The sequence below is a fragment of the Nyctibius grandis genome, chromosome 1, assembly GCF_013368605.1.
Source record: "Nyctibius grandis isolate bNycGra1 chromosome 1, bNycGra1.pri, whole genome shotgun sequence".
Taxonomy (NCBI): Eukaryota; Metazoa; Chordata; class Aves; order Nyctibiiformes; family Nyctibiidae; genus Nyctibius; species Nyctibius grandis.
The window spans coordinates 125,622,474-125,639,061 of NC_090658.1; the positions used below are offsets into that span (position 1 = coordinate 125,622,474).

Consider the following 16,588-nt stretch of genomic DNA (forward strand, 5'->3'; position numbering starts at 1 on the left):
TGCAGTTCACTGTCCTGTCCCAAACCAGGATAATGTAGGAGGGGATATTATCAATCTATCTAAGCTGTCTGAAGATTTAAAAAAGAAAATTAAAAAAAATCACCTTTTCTGGGGAGGGATGATGTGTCTGGTTCCATTATGGGATTGGGATACAGCTGAGATGTGCACTCAGATCCAAAAACTGGGAAATGCTCCCAGGTCTTGTAGTTTAATCACAGCCTTTAGCTGTAATGCTGTCCACATATGAGCACAATTCTCACCGAGTTTAGCAGCAGCCAACCCTGAAGCTGTTTTGGCCTGTGCTGTGTTTTGGTATGTAATACAATAGGTAGGAGGAAAACGTGTGCTGGGGATGTAGTTGCTGTTACAGCTGTGAGGCAAAGAGCTCTTCAAAGTGTTACTCTGCAAAAGAAATCCCCTTCTCCAGCCTATTAGTCAGAACAACTGCTCTGTGTCAAAGCAGCGCAAACAGCTTTTAGCCAAAAAAGCTTTTCTAGCTGCTGTTACGCCGGGGCCATTCTGCTCTGCCTGATTGCTGTCCCTATACAAGGGCTTAGTGTAGTATGCGCCTTAATAAATTCCACTGTCGGATTTCTATTGTCCCTTTGTTCTTCGTTGCCAAGGAAGCCAAATATTATTTCTGTCCTTGAAAGAAGCTGCAAATACGGGGAATGGCCTCAGTGAGAGGTGGGGGAGAAAAGGGACGCTGTGGAAAAATACCTTTTGTGTTTTCTCTTATTGCCTTTATAGAGACGATCGTGGTGATGTGGTAGAATGGGGCTGTTCTGTCTTTTCTCTGTTAGTAAGATGTCTTCATTATTATTATTAACTTATATTCAAGGCTAAGCAGTTCCCTCTCTTTGTGTATCCTTTCATCCCCTTTGTCATGTCCTGAAGTGCTACTGAGCACTCCTGATTAAAAATCAGTATGCATTTGTATCTCTTTATCCCCAGTCTTTCTGTGGCCCCTGTTACTTCACAATCATGGGTCCTTATTTTTTTCCTGGCTTTCCCATGGATATAGAAATGGGATCATCTTCAGCTGATATTTGGGAAACTGAGGTGCAGATGAAACTGATACCAGATGAAGTGTGCTGGGAGCTCTTTTCTGGCCCTGCAGCTGGCAGCCAGAGCTGACCATTCTTGATGGCACCAGGGAGGAGGTAGAAGCTGTCTGTGCATGGCCTTTTGGCCCTGAGAAGCTAAAGTAGTATGGTCAAACCTTTGTGGTAGTAAACTAAACAGCATCAGGGGGGATGTGCTAACCACTACCACACAATTGTCCTCTTCAAGTTTTTGCAGGCTCAAGGTCACTGTTTGGACCTGCACTAACTAGCAATTTCCCAGTCGTTGTCAGGGCATGGCTCAGGGGAGAGTGCAGGCTGTCCAAATAGACAACTTCACCTTGTTTTGGAGGCAAGCAGAAGAATGTAGTCATTTTAGCTTATCAGTCAAGCTAGTGGTGTTTTGTCCTTCTCCCTCAGGGCTATGGATTGAGCCTGGGCTTGTTTTATTTATTTACATAAATGCAGCTTTTCTTTTCTTTTATGTAGGAAACACTTTAAGGTAATTTAAGTTACTAAAGACAAAAGTTATGGTGGCAGCAAGACGTCAGGAATAGCAGAGACTGAAGAATCATAGAATCATAGAATGGTTTGGGTTGGAAGGGACCTTAAAGATCATCTAGTTCCAACCCCCCTGCCATGGCCAGGGGCACCTTTCCACTAGACCAGGTTGCTCAAAGCCCCATCCAGCCTGTCCTTGAACACTGCCAGGGAGGGGGCAGCCACAGCTTCTCTGGGCAACCTGTTCCAGTGTCTCACCACCCTCACAGGAAAGAATTTCTTCCTAATGTCTAATCTAAATCTCCCCTCTTTCAGTTTAAAACCATTCCCACTCATCCTGTCACTGCATGCCCTTGTAAAAAGTCCCTCTCCCGCTTTCCTGTAGGCCCCCTTCAGGTACTGGGAGGCTGCTAGAAGGTCTCCCCAGAGCCTTCTCCAGGCTGAACACCCCCAACTCTCTCAGCCTGTCTTCATAGAAAGAACACCAGAGTCTCTCCAAAGACTATGTTCTAACACTAGCAACCACTGTGTTGCTGTGCCATAAACCCTCATTCGTCTGTGGGACTACAGAGGGATCAGGGCAGTGAGCTGCCACTGTACTGACCTTCCTTACCCAAGGTGAGCTCCACTTTGGGAAACCCTTATCAAGAGAAGGCCATGAAGCCATTGCTCAATGCTATGATACACAATGAGCAGTTCAGCTCATCTTTCTTTTGATGCCTGTAATGAAAATATGTTTGAGCTAGTTAGATGGGGCTCCCTTTACAGTCAGCAGAGAGGGGTAAACCAGTTTCAGACATGGCTTGTCAGACCTCTACTCTTTTTCTCAGTTAGACATCTACTTTAGAATAAAATATTTCACATCTGACAGTGCTTTCTTCTTTCTACTGACTGTATGTAGAGAGCTCAAATGGTAGCTAAACCCCATGTGTGGTGGGCTGTAAGGGCCAGTCTTCTAAGCCGAAGTTGTCCTCTGTGCTGTGGTTTGCCTAGCTAGGAAACAAAGCTACCTTCCCATTGATGCAAAACAGAGAAAATCCGAGGAGAGGGATCTAATAGGTCTTGGGTAATGAAGCCTAAACTAGGATAAACTAATGTAGCCAGTAATTTTTAAAGCCCCAACAAGAATACTACAAGTTCTGTGATCGAGTGATGTGATCCTTCAGGAAAAATAAAACTACAGTTAAATTGTTGAGATATTTTGAGACAGGCAAGGCTTTTCACTTGAGCACCAGGAAGGTATAGCTTGTTTAACAGGCAGAAAGGAAGCTCCTGCATTAATGCTTGATTTTCAGCCCAAGGTACAGAGACCATCCTGCCTTTACTCCCAAGTGCTAATTTCCTGTCCATTCCTGCAATGTCTTTTTCAGGAGGAGCGTTTGGGAAGGTGAGGTTAGTTAGCTTCAGGCTGGTTGGGCAGCCTGGCAGCTCGAACTGGTGATGCTCAGGATGCCTGTCTCTTGTTAGTATTGCTTATATCAAACAGTAAAAAAACAATTTACCTGTGAAATCATCCTTCCTGCTACCCTGACAACATTTATCGTTGCTTTAAGTTGTCCAGTTACTGGTGAATAATAAATTCCCTCTTGGCTGAAGTCAATGGCTTAAACAGAAGATGCTGATCTGGCAGTTTTGCCTGGTTGGTGCATACGCAACACACTGCACGTTCTGTTAAAGCAATATTTGAGGTTTGTAGCCAAGTCCTCAGAGATAGGGCAGATCAGGAATTAGGGGAGACTCATGCAAACCTACTTTTTTATCTTCTTATTTTTTTCTCTTTTTACAGTCAGTCTGAGCTCCCTTTTCTCCTGGATAATTTTTATCTCTGGGTAACACAGTCCTTTCTGCAAGCAGGTATGATTTTGAGCTCAACCACGTGGGAACATGAAGAGAGATCACTTATAAATGGATATTCTTACTCAAAATCTTTCTCTTCTCTCCTTTTTAGTATTTTAAGGCTGCTCTCTGTTTCTCCAGTTTCAAGTGACCCAGCCTCCACGATGCTTCCAGCTGATTCTTGCTGGCAGGATAAGCTCCTGGGACCACACTTCTAACTGACAAATGGGAAAGAGAATTTGTTTTTTAATATGTCTGCTCTACTCTGTGTCTCCTTTTGTTTTCCCTTTTTCATTTCCTTCTTTTTCCCCTACTCTGCTTCTTCCTTTCACTGTTTAGCCTTTTCTATCTTGTCTCAGTCTCTCCTCATTTCCTTTCCTCTCTTGGGGTTCATAAAGCTGCCAAGGCCTGGCCAAAGCAAAGAGAAATATGCATTTCACAGGCGAAGGTCATGCAGAGGGCAGCATCATAGTTCTTATTGCAGGTCCTGGGGAAAAGGATGCAGGTTCATTCCAGAGCTGTTGCTTTCATTAAATTTGACAAATCTACCCGGAATAAGAATAAATAAATAAAATATGGAATTTAAAGCAGAAGGAAAAGGGAGATGTTAAAATCTCGGCATTGGAAGCAAGCTTTTGCCTAATTTTTGAATTTTCTTGGGAGGTGGGTTCTGGGAGAATTAAGCACAAGGTCTCTAGTCCGGAGGGGAACTACAAGTGTGGATTAAGAGGAGAGGCTGAGTGAGCTGGGTCTCTTTAGCTTGGAGAAGAGGAGACTGAGGGGTGACCTCATTAATGTTTATAAATATGTAAAGGGCAAGTGTCATGAGGATGGAGCCAGGCTTTTCTCAGTGACATCCATTGACAGGACAAGGGGCAATGGGTGCAAGCTGGAACACAGGAGGTTCCACATAAATATGAGGAAAAACTTCTTTACAGTGAGGGTGACCGAACACTGGAACAGGCTGCCCAGAGAGGTTGTGGAGTCTCCTTCTCTGGAGACATTCAAAACCCGCCTGGATGCGTTCCTGTGTGACATGATCTAGGTAATCCTGCTCCGGCAGAGGGATTGGACTAGATGATCTTTCGAGGTCCCTTCCAATCCCTAACATTCTGTGATTCTGTGATTCTGTAATTCTCTTCAGTATCTCAGCAGAGCTCACACCGTACGCCTATGAGCAGGAGCTGCTCTTCCCACCACAGACAGCAATTTGTCATTGTCCCAAAAAATTTCCTGCTTCTTCAGTGGAAAAATTGCTAGGTGGCAAAGCAATCCACAGTGATTTGACCTACTTGAGCGTAAAAATTGCCTATCCCCTACCCTCATTACACAACGTCAAATGAGGGAGGCCTTGAATTTCACAGTTTGCAATACAAAAAAGTTTCTAATAAAAATGACCATTGAAGCGTTGAAATGCTTGTTAAAATCAGTGAGAGCAACTACAACCTGACTGGAAGTATTTTTCTGTAGAGCTCTTCACTGCCAAGATGGTATTTGCACATGTAAGTCATGCTGTATTATTTCATGCAAGGTAACAGGATTTCAGATTGGCTCTCCGGGTTCACAGGAATTGGTCCACGTTTTGACCTGCCAGTTGAAATCTACTTTTTTTGGGGATGTGTAGGTCGCTCTGCGAGCCCCAGAGCTGGCTTCTGGCGCTGTGTGCAAAGCACTCACATCTGCTTGTGATGGCTTTAGCAGCAGCTTCTGTAGGGTTATGCACTTTTGTCTCCACTCCTGCTATTTGCCCTAGTCTAAACAAAGCTGCCATCTCTCTGCACTCGTAATCTTGTCAGAATAAGTTCTCCGGAACGGGCAGAAACTGGTTTATTTAGTGTTGGTGTTTCTTAGCCCTTGTCAGATGATTGTCATGGCTTAGTTCTTGATTTGCTTAAAGAATTGGTCAGTGCGCATAAAGTCTTGGCTTTCACTTGTGTGATCAAATAACTGTTTTCTTTGTCCCAGTGTGAGATGCTGTATGAAAGCTTTCTTTTAATTTTGGTGGTAACAGGATACTTCCCTGTCATTCCCAGTAAAGCTGTGGGCAAAGGCCAGGCTGCTTTTAAGCACGTCTTCTGCATGTTTCTAATACAGAAACAAACCCTTCCCCCTGTGTTTGCAATGGTGAAAGTCTGTGTTTTGGTCAAATTGGGCAGTCCCTGGCCTTTTCAGTTTGGTGCTCTGTTTCTCACTGTCACGCTGCGTGGGGACAAGAAGGAGCTGTCACAGACCTTACCAGAGACCTGATATACAGCAGCTGCTTTCATGACAGATGCCAAATATTTTCTATTTCCAGAGAAGATTTGGGACTGGATTTTCCTTGGTATGTAGTGAACTGGTAAACCCTGTGCTTCCAAAATACTAGAGGAAAAAACAAAAGGTTCATTCATTAATGGGCACAAACTGAAACATGGGAAGTTCCATCTCAATATGAGAAAAAACTTCTTTACTTTGAGGGCGACAGAGCACTGGAACAGGCTGCCCAGGGAGGGTGTGGAGTCTCCTTCTCTGGAGATATTCAAAACCCGCTTGGATGTGACCCTGTGCAATGTGCTCTAGGGGAACCTGCACTGGCAGAGGGTTGGACTAGATGATCTCCAGAGGTCCCTTCAAACCCCAACCAGTCTGTGATTCTGTGATTCACTGGGCATGAGAATGCACCAGAAGACTGTCAGGCACTGGGCTCACCAGCATTGACTTCTCTGTGGGTGATATGGCTAAGGATAGCCCAAGAAGGGATTTGATGGAGATAAAGAGGAGCCTTACAGAGACTTATAGGGTGCTTCTTCCCTGAGCGTAGAGAAAGTGTAACAGTGATTGTCTGCAGATTGACCACACAAGCCGTGGAAATGCAAATTCTACACTACGCTATGCTATGCTGTGCTATATCATGGGGTAGGTGGACTAAAATGTTCTTGGCCTCTTAAATAAATACTGAGATGTTCAGTGAGCTCAGAGCATGTCCTGAGGGAGGTAGATGGATCCAGCTCCTGACTCCTTTTTCTGTTACATAAGAATATTGCATTGGTTAATCGCTTTAGCTACACGTGAATAAATTGGTCCCTGGCCCTTGGGAAATGGCACCAATTTTATTTCAGCAATTTTATTGATTGGACCAGAAGGTGCAGAAGGTCTGTCAGTCTCTTGCCACAAGACCCAGTGATGCTTGTAGGAAAGGTTGAGCATCAGCGTGCCCTGGGAGCAGGCTGAGTGTGGGGATAGATCCTGTTTGAGCTCTTAAACTTCACTGCAGGCAGTGCTGCCTGTGGCTGCAGGAAGACACCAAGCTTTGGGATTGATTTTGCTTAGCTGGGGTCTTTCCATTTGTGTGTTAGATTTGTAATGATCTTGATTTCCAAGGTCATTTGTTTTGAATAAGAATTGTCACAGGAAGGAGTGGGATCAAAAGGACTCTATTGTGAAACTGGAAGTCAAAATGAACACCAGTGAAACTCGTCTCCATGAGGAAGTTTGCCAGCAAAGGTGCATTGGTAGTCATGCAAGTGTGTCCCCGTGTGACTACATTTACTATGGAAAATTATATGGGTATCATTATGGCAGCCTAATTATATCACTGTAGTTTTGCTGTTAAAAATATCTTGTATATCAGCCATCTAGACAAAACTGTCCTTTCAATAAAATAAACCTGTTACAACTTAATTTAGAAGAGCTACGTGACCCCCGGTGGTGCGAGCTCTTTATCACTCCTTAGAACGCAATAGCAAGGCCACAGTGAGCAGTGCTGTGATTTATTTGTGTGATGACTGTGTTTTGGAAAGGATTTGGTTGAGAGCCAAGGAGAAAGAGCCAATCGAATCTGCTCAGGAAGTATCACCCATGTAGTTCCTTCAGCTATAAAGTGATGACCTTAACACTTACTTCAGCTGTATCTCTAGGATGAAATACGCCCAGCTTGTCTACAGTGCGTGGAATTGACCTTTTGGGGCTGTAAGAGCTATGCAGTAAATCTCTCTCAAAATTACAGCTCTCATTCTCTGAATACTGAACAAACCCCATAAGGCTTCCCAAGGTGACCTGGTAATTGTCTTTAGGTTATGCTATAAGATATATGTTATAAATATGATTGTGCTATGTGCAATACACTTTACAGAATTGACACATAATACATACTAATCCATGCTAAGTTATACTTTTTATAATTAAAGACATTACTATATATAATGCTGTGACACTAACATATTAATTATATAATGTATTAATATTTATAATGCTATAACACTATTTTAACACTGTTCTAAGAAATTCAGTGCTGCAAAAAATGAACTCCACAGTTATAGTGGGGTTCAGGCTTCTCCTGTAACTTAAACTAGCTAAAATATTCTGTGGAGCTGTTTGTTTTTTTTTTTTAACATATGTGTGTGTGCGTGTATGTCTGCATATTAATATGTGTTATATATACACACATGTACACACAAACATGGAATTTTAGTGGGAAGTGTTAGGAGTTACCAAATCTGGTAGCCTGATAGAGGCAAGGCATCCCAGGTGCAGGCAGCAGTGATGCAGAGCATCTACTCCGGATAGAGAGGTATTTATGTCTCAGGCCACTCAGATCAGCACAGGCAGAAACACTCAGCATTCACACAAACACAAAGAGCAACAGTGGGCTCGTCCTGCTCCCCTCTCTGGTTGATCAGGATGAAAGCCTATTAGTAGAAAACATGCGCGCATACATACAGTGTGGATCCCCCAGTAACAGGGCTTAGACAGTCCACGCAACAGCTGGCTCTTGGGTCTTCTCATCTCCAGTCACTTCACACACAGACATGTGCATGCAGACGGGTCTCTCAGTTGACTCCCTGACCCCTGGTCTTCCCATAGCTGGCCTGGACCTCCTGGTCTCTCCTGTAGCCAACTCACAAGCTGTCTGGTCTCTCCAGTATCTGACCCGGACTTGTGGCCGCTTTCATACATGGCTCCCAAAGCTCTTATTCTGCGTGCTAGCTAGTCCAGCTTGATAGTCACTAGTGACCACAGACAGACATACATACTCAGACAATATGCACACCCTCACTTGCTCCGTTTGCTGGCAGGACACACACATGGACCCTCTGACCTGTTGTCTGACTCTGGTTGCTGTCACTGAGACCGCCATACACACACATGCACACAGAGCAATGGAAAAGGCTTTGATCTGAAACAGGGGAGCAGGAATGAACAGCTGGAGAGAGGACTGCAAGCTGGTGAAGTCCTGGCGCAGCTCCTTCCAGCCAAATTCAGTGTACTGTCAAATTTCCTTCAACATCGAGGCTGCCTGCAACCATACAGCTAGTGAAACAAGAGTTTTTAAAAAATCCCTTAAATCCAGAGCAACTGGATGGTCAACCTCTTGAATTACAGGTCATGATACAGGTACAAGATTATAAGAGAAACACTGACAAACTGGAGGGAGTCCAGTGGAGGGCCAGTAGGATAGTATGGAACTGGAGCACACGACACAGGAGGAGAGGCTGGAGAAGACAAGGCTGAGGGGGTATCCAGGTGCTTCTTTCTGCTTCCTAAAAATGGTTATACATAAACCAAAGCTAGGCTCCTCTCAGAGGTGCAAAATAAAAAGGCAAGAGGCAACAGACATGAGTTGTGACAGGGGAAATTCTGAGCACTTATTTGAAAAAAAATTCACTCAGGAGGGTGGTGAAGCACTGGTGTGGGTGCTTCAGAGGCTGGAGAATCCCTGTCCTTGCTCAGGGCTGAACAAGGTGCTGAGCAGTTTGATCTCACTTCGATTTTGGCCCTACTCTGAGCAGCAGTTTGGACTAGATGACCTGCAGGAGGCCCTCCCAGGCTAAATTTCCCTGATTCTACAAAGATAAGCTTAAAAAAAAAAAAAAAGAAAATTTTTAAACTCTGTTCCTTTGCCTTTTCAAAATGTAAAAGATCAGAAAAAAAATCTCCATAGCCATAAGGGCTTTAAAAACTTGGTTTAGAAAAAAGTAAAAGTTCTCAAGAAACCGTAGACTTATGGGACATTCAAAGAAAATCATCTAAGATGATGTTCAAATAGCAAATAAGATTTTTTGTATTGAATTTTTAGACCAATTCTTTAAAGTTCTAGACCCAAAATACTTGCAGTTGGAGTTGCTTATTAAATTCTCCACAGTTATTCCACCAGTCTGTGGAAGGGTGTAGTGTTTTATTAAATTCTATAGGAGTTTACAGTTAGGAAATTTAAGGGAGTAATTAACAATAATCCTCACTAGTATCTGAGCTAGATTCAAACCTGCAGAGATGAAAACCGCTATGTTTTTATTCCTGTCACCCCTAGCCTTCATCAATCGAATTTCTACTACCTCCTCATCCTTACACAAACCCAGGAGACCTACGAAATGCTGTTCGGCATTTACAAAACCTTACCTTGTTTAGCCTTGAAATGCTGGCACTCAGCTGTGGTTCTGAATTCACTCTCGTTTCAAAGCCGTTTTTCTCAGTTAACACTGGATACTGTTTGGAGCTGCAACTGCGGTACGGACGATCAGATGGTGGGCAAGGAACTGTTGACTTAAAATAAAAATATTTTCCTAAGTACGCTTAGAAGATGTTCAAGTTTTTCTAGTGGTGTGTGGTATCTGAAAGGTGAAAGGGTTGGGGGGTAGCTGAAGTGAAAGCAAATCTCTCTGTAGAAGGTTTGTAATAGCAAATTTTAATCTCCAGTATTAGTAACAAAGCAAAACAAACCCTACTTGTCCGTACTAGGCTGCTCTGTGATTTGAGAGAGCTGCTTTTACTACTGCAACCACAGGATTATCAGTAATGCCTGGTATGAAATGCATTCATTGAGTTACTTGCTCTGGCTTTGAGCCTCGCCTGGGTCACATTTCAGCCCTGTTTGGCCATCCTTGTGGCGTGTTATTCTATTCCACCGGCTTAGCACTGTTTCTGTGAGATGTTACGAGTATCGGAGTTCTGCGTATAAAGAATAAGCTGAATTCTCCAGTCCACAGCCTATCTGAAAAACAGGATGGTATAGGGGTAGTCTGAGCTCCAGAAAAGTATCTGATTAAGGTCTCTCCTGGAAGAAAGTTCTGTTTTGCATTTAGAGTCTCAAAAACATCTTCAAGGAAGCTGAGGAAACTAGAAGAAAATAACTAGTAGGTACTGAAAAACAATACAGATTTGGAAAATAAAAGGATTGAAAATAAAATAATCTGTGTCAACCAGGAACAAGGCAATGTTTTATTCACTAACACAGTTAATTGCACTTTCATGTGTTTTAGATAATGGGAAATCGCTTAAGTATAATGATCCTTTTTCATTATGTTGATTTTTCTCTATTATATGTATACACTTTTATATTTGTGACTACAAAAGCTCAAAATGGGATATTTTAAGAAGAGATTACTATAGCTTAGATATAGCTCGATGCAGATATTAATAAAGCTCTGGCTTGAATTCTGTGTAGTAGTTCATTAACCATGAAAATTCTTTGAGTTTCCTTGTGATTTATTAGAAGTTTTGGATCATATCCAAACTGTACAAAGAGTTAGTTTTATTATAACTGTCTCTATTCCTCCAGCACACACCCACAGAGATGTTTCCTGGTGAAAGATGAAACTTGTCTTCTGACGACTGGCGAGCTAGTGTGTTGCTATGTGCCTTGTCAAGCAGAACTAGGACTGTATTTAGTGGAAGCAGGAGAAGAGGGCTTACTGCTTCTAGACAACCCTGGTTAAGTAAGATATATGAATGAGCGTTTGTGTACTCTGCTATTATCCTACATCTGAATGGGATGGAAGTTCTTATATCATCTGTGCTTTTGTGAACCACTCCATCAGTTTCTTTGGTTTCAAAAAGGCAGGGTTGTAGCTCTATGAGAATAAGTAAAGGATGATGTTCAGATTTACAGTACCTGTAAAATGATGATATTCTTTATGAAACTGTTATTTTTCTCTAGTCCAAATATGTGTTAAGGGTTAGAACTGGCTGTTTGATGAGAACTGAGCAACAGTTCCCTGGAGAGGCAACGGTCAATATGGGAACTCACATTGCCAGGTGGGATAGAGTTACAGTCAGCATTAAGTGTTGTGTTTGGTGAGTAGTGGAGAGTAATTGCTGCTGACTGATAGGAGTCAGACTCTGGACTTCGGGAAAATAAATTGCAAGTGGTGTTTGAAAGGAACTTTGTCTTGTTAGAGGGAAAAAATGATCTATCATTTTTGTGATAGATTCTTCTGGTTGTTTGTTCTGTCTTCGGAGTGTAAATCCCTGCTTTGGTAGTGACATTGGTCTTTTGAATCAAGGAGGTGTTTAGCACTTGACTCCTATACATTGATTTAATTTGGGAGTATGGATGCCCACTACCAAAGGTTCCATGTCCTCAACCCAATCCTTAAAAAAGAGAAGTGCTAAACCCAAAAGATTTTGAGATTACAGAATCACAGAATCACAGAATCAATCAAGTTGGAAGAGACCTCTGGGATCATTGAGTCCAACCATTGCCCTGACACCACCATGTCAACTAGACCATGGCACTAAGTGCCATGTCCAGTCTTTTCTTAAACACATCCAGAGATGGTGACTCCACCACCTCCCTGGGCAGCCCATTCCAATGTCTAATGACCCTTTCCGAGAAGAAATTCCTCCTAATGTCCAACCTGAACCTCCCCTGGCGAAGCTTGGGGCTATGTCCTCTTGTCCTATTGCTAGTTGCCTGGGAGAAGAGCAACTTCCCAGAACTGAGCCCTGGGGAACACCGCTAGTGACCGGCAGCCAGTTGGACTTTGCCCCATTCACCACCACTCTCTGGGCTCGGCCATCCAGCCAGTTTTTAACCCATCGAAGAGTCCACCCATCCAAGCCCCGGGCAGCCAGTTTGTCTAGGAGGATGCTGTGGGAGACAGTGTTGAATGCCTTACTGAAGTCTAGATGGACTACATCCACAGCCCTGCCCTCATCTACTAAGCGGGTCACTTGGTCATAGAAGGAGATCAGGTTGGTCAAGCAGGACCTGCCTTTCATGAATCCATGTTGGCTGGCCCCGATGCCCCGATTGTCCTGCATGTGCCGTGTAATGGCACTCAGGATGATCTGTTCCATCACCTTGTCTGGCACCGAGGTCAGGCTGACAGGCCTATAGTTCCCTGGATCGTCCTTCCGACCCTTCTTGTAGATGGGCGTTACGTTTGCTAATTTCCAGTCAGCTGGAACTTCTCCAGTTAACCAGGACTGCCGACAGATAATCGAGAGTGGTTTGGCAAGTTCATTTGCCAGTTCCTTCATTACTCTGGGGTGAATCCCATCCAGGCCCATAGCCTTGTGGGTGTCCAATTGACACAGCAGGTCACTAACCATCTCCTCCTGGATTACGGGGGGGTTCACACAGCCCCCCGTCCCTAACTTCAGGCTCTGGGGGACGAGTCTCCTGAGGACAACCGGTCTTGACATTGTTTAACATTGATTGTTTTTGTTATCCCAGATTTTCAAAACATACAGCATTTGGAAAAGTTTTGGTGGGCTTAATGCTTTAGATTTCTGTTATGCTTTTACCATGCTTTCCAATGAAATATATATTTTTAAAGAAAAGCTCAAATTACCACCTGCTCTAACATTGTCTTCCCTAGACAGGCTAATAAGTGAACAACCAAAAAATTTCCTGATAAAATCATGAGAATTTATGTCACTTCCACTCCAAGATGAACCATGACAAAATAGTGTAGATTTGACTGTCGCGGTACAGCTGGGATGTAATAATTGCTTGCCTTCAGGTCCTGGATCCAACAATGGTGATTTCGCAACCCAGAATTTGAGGATGAAGAAAAGAGTGGCAGATGACTTTGGCCATCTTTAAAAACAGCCTGCCTTATCTTGTTTGGAGTGGACACCTGTAAGACTGTATCTTATATCCCAGACAATAACGCAGAGACATATACTTGATGGGGAATGACAGCATCATTTGATAATACCTTTATCATCTCAGTTTGTTGACTGTCATATTCTGTGGTCTATGAATAGCTGGTTGGGGATCTGCTGTATTATTTTAATAAACTAAAATAGTTTCTTGCAGCCATCTAAGAGAGATTTTTTCATGCTTGCCAGGAAAGAGCCAGAGAGCTCTGTAAGCTATTCCTTGTGTACTTCTGAAGTGCTTCTTACCTTGGTATACAAGTGCCATTGAAGTCCTCAAACACCTGCCATTGGCTACATGTTTATGCATTTCATTCAGTAAAGAGCATTCCAGTAGTTCCCTCCCTGGTACCGCATGTGGTGGTACAAAAGGTCACTGGAGACTTGTTACCGGAAATTCAGCAAGGATGCTGAAAACAATTCAGATTTTGGGTTACTGAACCATGAATCAATGGGTAACAAAATGACAACACTTTCAAAAGAACTACCAATGAATGTAATGCACATCTGGCAAACTTAAAGAGGAAAAAAAAAGAGCATTAATTCTCTACAGCCACATCCTTTTGCTCTTTGAAGGCATTGTGTCATCCCTGATCATGCCCATGCCTAATCCAGTATCTTCTCTCTTACAGTGGTCAGTGCCAGATGTTTCAGATATTGTGCTTTGTTTATTATTAGCCAGTCACCATCAAAGCATTCAATCCCATCAATATCTTGAGCTTGAACGAACTCAAGTTATTTTGAGATTGCTGATGGAAGACGAGAGGAAGGAGTTGTTTCAACAAGTGATCTGCACTAATTGCAGGGGTTGAAACCTTCCCTGATCCTGAATTGGTAATATGAAAGGCATGCTCTAGGGTGGCTGTTCTGACAGAATAATTGAATATTCAGAGGAGCCAATAGAGTCTTGACTGCACTTTGGTTGTATTTCTTTGGCTCCCTAATAGGTCAGCCTCAGGGAAAAGTCCTAATGCACTGGAGCAACAGCGTGGAAAGTGGTATTTAATGTTTTGTGCTATATTCTGGCTTTCTTCGTAGTTTGTTTTTCCTGATGCCCATCTTGTATGGTGGCCTTACTTTTGAGGGAGAAGAGCTGATCTGACTCCTGGACTAGGTGTACAGCATCACACAGAGCGTGTATTCTGCTGACTGGGAAAGGAGATGCACTCCAGTAGTTCATTTTATCCCCAGTGCACTTCCTTGAACAAGTGAGATAAAGGCACTGAATTAGTACTGTTCCCTGATCTGATGCAGCCCTGTCACTTACGCTAATTATTGGGGCTGTGTCTTAGCCTTTTTCTTATAAGCAAATGCTACCCTGGGGACTTGGAAATTAATATGTTGATTTGAGTAAATATCTATTTGGCACAACCTTGAGGCACTGCAGTGACAGAACTGCTAAATAAGAACTACGGGCTAAAATTTAGAGAAATCGGAGAATCCAGCCCTGAGAGTGTCAACTTGAATGCTGAAGCTAAATTACTGTGTGTTGGTTCTCTTTAAGAACGATGATTATCGTTGTTTTAGGCACCTTGAAATTTGTTTGGACCAGTATTCTTTCACACAACTCCTGAGCTAGGTTTCAGCATTGGTGTGGAAGAACAACTCTTCCCAGTAAAAGCTCTGGATGTAGGCCATTCTATTTTGGAGAGTAAGAGGAAGTTGCTGGATATGGCCTTAGGGACAGAGAAAAGGCCCTGAGAGTGTTTAACTTAGTGGATTAAATATACCCTACAGATGTGTCTACAAGGACAGCTAGAGTTGATGTTGAAATGATTCTGAGCAAGCCACGTGAATTCTCTCAAACCACATGAATTGTGCTTCCCTGTGTGCATTATCATGTCTTGGAAGACAGGATGATGAATGTGCGGAAGCAGTGCACCTTGCAGCAGTGAAGGGTAAACTGCTTCCCAAGCTGACCCCTCAGTATAGCAAAGATATTGAGAATCTGGAGAGAGTCCCTTTGGCTGCCAAGAAGGCAAGGGTATTGGAACATACGATAAATAATAAGAGATTGAGGGAGCTGGTCTGTTCATCTAGGAGAAGCAAACAATATGGAAAGTGGGATCTAATCACTGTTTTACACTATCTAAAGGTATAGAGGAAACGGAACCAGTCTTTTCTCTGAAATGCACAATGAAAGAATCAGAGGGAATAAACAAAAGTCATAACATGGGAAATTCCAATTGCATGTAATGAAAAAATTTTTCACTGTGGAAGTTCTTAAGCATTGGCATAGGTTGCCCAGAGAGGTTGTGGAGGCCTCATCCTTGGAGGTATTCAGAACTGGACAAGGCCCTGGGAAACCTGGACTAAGTTGGCCCTACTTTGAGCAGAAGGTTGGACTAGATGACTTTCAGAGGTACCAGCCTAATTTATTCTATTATTATGGGCCACCAAGAGAATAGTCACATTTTTTCCACTTTTTAAAAACAAGTCTAAGATATGCCTAGGTTCCCTTTTGGGAATTTGTCTGGGGATTACTTGTTTCTCTTAATGGTTTTGTCTTCCTCTACCTCATTTCTTAAGAAATGGTAAACTCTTTTCTTAAGAGGTAGAGTCTTTTACTGTTTTCCTTCTAAAAAGACTGAAATCTTGCAGAATTAGAGAGAAAGCAAAGCTTTTGTGCCAAAGGCCTGAAACAGAAGGCGCAACAAGAAAAAATAAAATTATGTATTTTAAGGGAGATCAAAGGTGTGACTGGTGGGCCATGATGGAATAGGACCTCATACAACAAACCGTAACCCCAACTTTCCCCTTAGTGGCTCTGTGCCTGATCCTTTCTTGCCCATGTTCATAAGTTCACAGGAAAAGTGAGGTTGGAAGGGACTTCTGTTCTCTAGTCTAACCTCCTGCTCAAAACAGGGTCAACTAGAAGGTCAGACCAAGTTACTCAGGGCTTTATCCAGTAAGGTCTTGAAAACCTCCAAGGATGTAGACTGCACAACTTCTCTGGGCAACCTGCTCCACTGCTTGACTGCCCTCACAGTGAAAAAGTTTCTCCATATCTGATCTGAAACTCTCTTGTTTCATCTTGTGCCTGTTATTTCTTATTCTCCTACCATGCACCACTGTGAAGAGCCTGGCGCCATCTCCTTGATAACCTCCCGTGGATACTGGCAGGCTGCTATTAGTTTGCCCCAAAGCAGTCTCTTCTCCAAGCTGAACAAGTCACTTCTTACAGGCCTAGTGCTCCAGTTCCCAAACATCTTGGTGGCCCTCTGTTGAACACACTCCAGTTTATTGATGTCTGTCTTGTATTGGGGAGCCAAAAATTGTATGCGGTATCTAGATGTGGACTAAATGATGAGTCTGGATCAGCTGCA

The 16,588-nt window shown here is 43.0% G+C and overlaps 1 protein-coding gene across 1 annotated transcript in view; it reads left to right on the forward strand.

The window, feature by feature from the left end:
• Window positions 1-16,588, forward strand: part of EVA1A (eva-1 homolog A, regulator of programmed cell death) — a 218,113-nt gene that overhangs the window by 45,825 nt on the left and 155,700 nt on the right. The gene's annotated exons all lie outside the window — the stretch shown is intronic.